The sequence below is a fragment of the Lynx rufus genome, unplaced genomic scaffold (genome assembly GCF_022079265.1).
Source record: "Lynx rufus isolate CCGP_SWC_20201006 ecotype Redwood Valley unplaced genomic scaffold, mLynRuf1.p SCAF_27, whole genome shotgun sequence".
In the NCBI taxonomy this organism is placed as follows: Eukaryota; Metazoa; Chordata; class Mammalia; order Carnivora; family Felidae; genus Lynx; species Lynx rufus.
Window position 1 is genome coordinate 4544986 of NW_025814842.1, and position 7024 is coordinate 4552009.

A 7024-nucleotide genomic window follows, 5' to 3' on the forward strand; every position below is an offset into this window, starting at 1 on the left:
CCACCCCTGGGAACTCCAGCGACTCCTGCCCGGAGACCCCATCCCACCCCTAGACACCCCAGCGCCCTTTGCCCCGACCGGAGATAGGGCCCCCTGTCCTGGGAACCTCAGCGCCCGCTGCCCAGATCCGAGGCCCAGACCCCACCCCCGGACACCCCGTGAGCCCCAACTCTGAGACCTCGACCCCAGCCCCTGGACACCCCAACCCCGCCCTCTCCCTGGAGTCACCGGTGACATCCCTCTCACCTGAGAGCCTACTCCCTCCCCAAGCCCAGTAGGGATTCCTAATTCAACCAAGATTCGGGAATGACTACTGAGTGCCAGACCGGAGTTCATCCCACCCCAACCTTGGGACCCTCTCTAGGTCCAGAGTCGGTGGAGACAGGCCATGATCTATGGAGGAGCCTCGCGGAGGCTATCCATCCAGCTGGCGTGCCATGACACCAGACGAGGGTAGGGGCGCTCCCTTGCAGGTGATGGACAAGAGGGACTGTAGCAGGTGGGCCGGGTGTCCACTGCTCACGGGCACTGCTTTGTGGGATCACTAGTGCCTGTAGGACCAGCGCTGCTAAAGGTAGGGGATTTATCCAGAATGGATGACGATGAGGACTTAAGGTGTGGGGGGCCAGGGCAGCTGAATGAATGCATTGCAATCCTTGCATTGGAGCCCTTGCGTGGAAGGACTTGAAATCAGTACCACGAAGAGGGCCAGCCTCTGAGCACAGAAGGGTCTACCAAGCAGAGGGAGGTACAAACAATAGGTGGCTATAGGAGCTGTGAGAAGGTGAGGTCGCTGGACTCAGGGTCCACCTGCAGTCCTCCCCAAAACCTGTCTGCATCCACCCCCAGGGGCGAGGCTGCGGTCGGAGCTCTTGTGCCCACAGAGGTCCGGGCCCTTTTCAGCCTGGCTCCACGCCCCCAGTCAGGAATGGTGTGGCCCGGCTCCTTCCCTACCTCCCACCCCACAGGTACCATTATTCTTATATTTTCTGTAGCGGTCCCCCAGCCTTGGACCCACCAGACAGAGCAGCAACCTAACTGGGCTTCGGGCAGGTTCAAACCTGTCTGAAATACCAGCTTCTCCCCTCCAAAACCTCAGCCCCTGGCTGGTGAGCTTGTCAGGCTTACAGAGGACACAAACCTGTGTCCTGAAGAGGGGAGGGGTGCAGCTCCCCCAACCCCAACTCTTGCCTTCTGGAGCCCAGAGCACCAGCTGCCCACCCTAACTCCTCATAATGACTGGCTTTGGCTCCTGGTGGTTTAAAACTGTTTTCAAATTAATATAACACTTAAAAACGGGAAGTCTCTTGTAAGAAGATGGAAAAAATCAGAAGTTCTCCCAACGCACAGGCCGTGGCTGACAGGGCACCTGTTAGGGGGCCCTGAGAAGTGATCAGCAGCCCCTGCTTCTACACGGCACCTCCCGTCTGGTCCTTTGGAGCCCTGGACCCCCAGCGTAGACGCTACCCCCCCCCCCAGGTGGTCCCAATGAGAGGCTCTGAATGTAGGTTAAGGAGCAGGAGCAGTGGAGGTCAGGGAAAGAGAAGCAGCGGGAATGGAGGCCCAGAGACTGGCACCTGGACCTACATGGGGGGGGGTGGCAGGGAGGGATGGTGTCTCTCGGCCTGTGGAGAGCTGGAGAAAGTGCAAATGAGGCCACCCAGTGGGAGCAGCACCTGTGACGAGGCGGGAGAATACTCCACCCTTCCCACCAGCACTGCCCATTGGCCAAATCCACTTGTACTGTGGGAGTGCAAGGGGGGCCCTGGGACCGCAGCCACAGTTCGATGCCCAAAGCTGGGCAGAAAGCATATGGGGGTAGAGTGGGGGGCTAAAACAGACCCAACAGCTCCATCCCTGCCTTAGGACCCCCCCCCCTTGTCAGGCAGGGACGGGTATCACCTCAGCATCTGCTCAGAACTTTTCTTGGCCTGTCCCCTCACCTGAGGCCTAAATCAAGACCTGATTTCTTCCCCTCCCTTCTCTGAAGAGATTTTCAAAGGCATGGAGTCCACCAGACTCTCCCCACTCAGCAGGCTCTGCCTGAGTCTCTGCTGCCCCCCCACCCCCCAGGGCCTCTCTGTTTCCTCCCCTCTCTGAGGCTCTGTCTCCCCCCCACCCCCAGGAGCCTCTCCTTCCTCCTGCCCTGTGATGGGCAGAGTCCCCCAAAGCTTGTCCGTCCCAGGACACCAAGTGGTGCAGTCACACAAAGGCCCCACAGTCCACCACCCAGCCGGCGCGTCTGAGGTCAAAGTTAGGCTTGGGACGCTCCCCCCAGGGTACTCCCCCTCTGCCCCACACCTGTGGCTTCAGCAGCAAGGTGTGCTTAGGCAGACCGCCCGCTATTCTGTGAGACTAAAAGCTAAGCTCCTTGATGGGAGCCTTACTTTATAGTCAGATAAATAGAATCCCCTGCTCTTACGACCTCGCCTGATCTGGTTGCTTCCAGCTCAGCTCTCCATTGCATCCAGACTGGGTGCTCGGGGGCCTTGCCAGCCGCCTCAGACTGGCCACGCCTCTGCAGATGACCCTCCTCTGGGCCCCGTGTCATCTTCGTGCCTACTCAGGAGCAGTGCTAGGCTGTCCCAAACAGGTCATGCTTGGGACTCTTCATGTCCGGAAGTCACCTGGCCTTGACCCTTCCAGCCACCTAAGCCCAGAGCTGCCGGGGTTTGGAGCTGGCTGCCCCAGGGCCTGTAGGCACGGAACCTGGGCACGACCTAGGGCGGGGCCCCTGCCAGGCGGGCCTCTCCCCACAGGGGTGCTGGAGAGCCAGACCCCCAGGCTCCAGTCTTGATTCCCTGCCTCCTCTCCCCTTTACTCCATCACACAGTGATGTTTGAAAGCCGCTTGGGTTTTATGAACTCACAGTCCTGGTCAAGTCCTGGCCCCTGCCCTTCTCTGGCCACCTCTTCCTGTGGGTTCTCGGGTCCTCAATGGCACCACCGCTCTGAGGCCAACGGTTTTTCCACCCCTGCTTTTCTCTTATTCTCAGCGGGGATTCCTGATGGGGTGTTCCCTCACACACCCGCACGTGGCTGAGTGCAGGGCCCAGTGCTCATGCCTGTTCTCTGAAGCACTCAGGCCCGGCTGTCTAGGTGGTGGGGAGGGCAAGGAGACGGAGCCTTCACTCGGGCCCCTGGTTCAACAGGCCCCAAGAGTTAGGCCTCGGATTGAGCCGTGAAAGCTGATGGGAGGTGCCAGGGCTGAGTGGGGAGAGATGAGCAGGGGTGGGGGCCAGCAAGAGCTTAAAGCGTGCCCAGACTCCGCTAAGGGGCTGTCCCCACCCACGCGGAGAAGCCAGTTAGGTCCATTTGCATTTACTGCTGGGGTTCTCAAAACTCGGAATTGCAATCCTGCCTGGGAGCGACAGAGAACCCTCACAAACAAGTATAAATGTAAACAAGGCGTCACTATTCCATACCAGAGGTAATTGGGAACCGAGAGAGACTTGGTGTCATTTTTGACAAGATGGGCTGGGGTCTACACGTGCCCAAGTCCTGCGAGTTGTCTGCGAGAGGCAGCTGACGGGAAATAGAAGGAACCTCCGAGGAAGGAACCCAGTTCCGCTAAAGGCCTCTGCCAGCGTGAGTCAGCCTGCAGAGGTACGGGGATCGGGAGAGCAAGCAGGCCTGCATCAGGGGCCGGTCCACCCTCCGCCCAGCTGCTTATAAAGCGGGAAGGAAAGAGGGGAGAGGTGGCTGGCAGTGCGTCCCGGGGTAAGGCCTGCCTAGGCCTGTGCACCTGCACCCTGGAAGAGTAGGAAGCAGCAAGAACAGAGCAGCAGAGACCCAAATTGGACGTTGCCACTCAGCCCAACCAGCGGCTGACCTACTGTCACTGGGAAGGGGCTGGTGGAGGTGAGCTGGGCACAGGGAAGCAGCAGCCCCTCCCAGACACGTCGGGCTACTCTCGGCTTGAGCTTCTCCGGAACCATGCCACCTGCACTGGTCTCTGGGACAGAGGTAAGGGACACAGAGTCTCCAGGCGCAGAGGAGAGCAAGTCACAACTATGAGGTGCAGCCTGCGAGCCACGGGCCAGGTGCTGGGGGAAGTGGAGGTGGGACAGGTGGCATTTCAGCCAAGCTTGGAAGGCGGCCAGAAGCCGGGAGGCAGTGGGGCAGGCGAGACCTGACCCGAGCAAGAGGAGGTGGGGAGTTTGGGGCCAGTGGGGGGATGGGGGCCGTCCTGTGGCTGGAGACTCATACCTCGGTAGGGCCTGCATGGAGGCGAGCAGCCACCAAAGGCAGCAGGCGGAGGTGGGTCATGACTTACCAGGATGGATGCGGGGCCACGGCAGGGGTCCACAAAGTGTCTTAGTCTACTTGAGCTCTTCTAACAAAGATACGACAGGCCAGGGGGCTGAAACAACATTTATTTCTCACAGTTCTGGGAGCTGGAAGTTCAAGATCAAGGCGTTGGCAGAGTCAGTGTCTGGTGAGAACCTGCTTCCTAGTTCATAGCCGGTACCCTGGCTGTGTCCTTCTTCAGTGGAAGGGGCAAGGAAGGTCTCTGAGGACCCTTTTATAAGGGCACTAATCCAGGGGCACCTGGGTGGCACAGTCAGTTAAGCATCTGACTTTGGCTCAGGTCATGACCTCGAGGTTCGTGGGTTCAAGCCCCGCATCGGGCTCTGTGCTGACATCTCAGAGCCTGGAGCCTGTTTTGGATTCTGTGTCTCCCTCTCTCCCCGCCCCTCCCCCACTTGTGCTCTGTCCCTCTCTCTCTCAAAATAAATATTTTTTTAAGTTTATTTATTTATTCTGAGAGAGAGGAGGAGAGAGAGAATTCCAAGCAGGCTCCACACTGTCAGTGCAGAGCTCAGTGCGGGGCTTGAACTCACAAACCGAGTGATCATGACCTGAGCCAAAATCAGAGTCAGATGCTTAACCAACTGAGCCACCCAGACACCCTTCAAAAATAAGTAAACATTAAAAAAATTTTTTTTAAATAAGGGCACCAATCCTGTTTGGGCCCCACCCGTAAGACCTAGTTACTGCGCCCAAAGGCCCTGCCTCCTAATGTCATCACATTGGGGATTAGGTTTCAACATATGAGTCGAGGCGGGGGTGGGGGGGGGTGTTGAGGTGGGGGACACAAATGTTTATTTAGTTCATAGCACAAGGTGATAGAGTCCAGCCGTGGAAATAGGGATTTCTGCTGTGTGGGAGGAAGCCCATCAGTCTGGGAACATTCCCTGGTTCTTTGATGATCCTTGACACCAACTATAAAGGACTCTGCCCATCATCCTTCCAGAGGGAGCCCCTCCCCACCCCAGCTCCAACCTCCACCCCAGATGCCACTCCTGCCCAGTCGGTCCTCTGAGTCCCTTCTAGCCTCCCACCTAGAGAGTGCTGAGGCCAGCCGGGAGGGCAGAAAGGGGGAGCAGGCAGAGAAGACAAGAGTGTCCACTTAACAGGGGCAGAGGGTTGAATCCAGGCCCCTGCAACAGAGCAGAAAGGAACAGGCAAGGGTGGGGTCTAGACCGCAGACAGGGCAGAGGGGGGTGACAGATGCTTTCCTTGACCAAACTTTTAGTGGGAGTTCAGCTCAGGCCCTGACTTCCAGCTTCCGTGTCTGTCTGTGTCACCCAGGTTTAGAAGAATCCGGTCACGTCAGTTTAGCCAGAATCCTCACCCTTGATGTTTCTTCCGTCTTCGTAAATTTCTGCCCACCAGCTTCCCCCTAGCCCCTCCTTGGCTGTGAAGTCTTCCCTCCTCCTTGCTAAAACCAGATTCTGGTCCAGTGCTATTCTGAGGTCTCTTTTCCCCTATTGCATTGGGCCCTGAATAAAAGCTGGTTTTACTGCTTTAACTGTCGTCTGGTCTGGTTCTTTTTAGTGGTGGCACTTGTGCTCTCTCCCCACAATGGGCATGTGGGGGTTGGGTGGGAACTTTGGTCAGCACCCCTCTGTTCCAGGCTCCTTGCCAGGAGGAACCCAGGAGGGCTTCCCGCAGGGGGAGACACTTGGGCATGTCCTGAGAGCCCAGTGGGAGTGAACTCTGCCCAGACAAGTCCCTGAAGGCAGTGGCATGCATATAGGTGGGTCTGTTCAGAGGTGGCACCTGCCCCAAGCGCCTGTGGACCTCACAGAATTCCAAATGCACCCGCATGCCTGTGCCCCTGCTGGTGAGCCACAGGAAGGCTGACACACAGAACGAGTCTCATGACAATCACTGGGGGTGCTGACAGCCTCCTCAAGGCCATCGTCCCCTTGGAGGGCCGCTGGTAAACTGGATTTCATGACTACATCTTTCCAGGCACCCAAACTGTCACAGATGCGTAACAGTGACACAGAAGCTGTTTTAATGCCAAAGTCTATATGATTTGAGGGACACCACTTGATTTCTTGCATTTTTTATGTGTTTTTAAGGGAATGACTTCTGGGGCGCCTGGGTGGCGTCCAACTTCGGCTCAGATCATGATCTAACAGTCTGTGAGTTCGAGCCCTGCGTCAGGCTCTGTGCTGACAGCTTGGAGCCTGGAGCCTGCTTGGGATTCTGTCTCCCTCTCTCTGCCCCTCCCCCACTCATGCTCTCTCCCTCGCTCGCTCGCTCGCTCTCTTTTTTTAAATAAATTAGTTACTTCTCCAGGGGGATTGGGGAAATCTGTCCGAGATTGAGTTCAGCCATGAGTAACAGGAAAGCCCACCAAAGCAACACCAAGGTGTTAACTGTCCTCGGTTCCAGGGCTCCTCCAGCAGCTCTCCAAGGCCGTGGACAACCTCCCCTCACCGCACCCACACCCACCCGTTCCTCCCCTCCCCTGCCCTGACCGAGCCACTCAGCAGCCTCTGAAGCCACGCTGCTGGGGCAAGAGGCAGAAACCATCAGTGCACAGGTTACACGGCGTTGTTCAAATTTGATTTGTCTTTACATGTTTATTTATTGCACCACTGATCGTTTACGTATTCCTAAAACACAAAGATAAGTTGAGAGTAAATTGGGAAGGTAAGTTAAGTTTTAGGGCCTGGCCGAATGTGGTAGAAAGAAGCCTCAAAGATTTTTTTAAAAGGCCAAAGAGG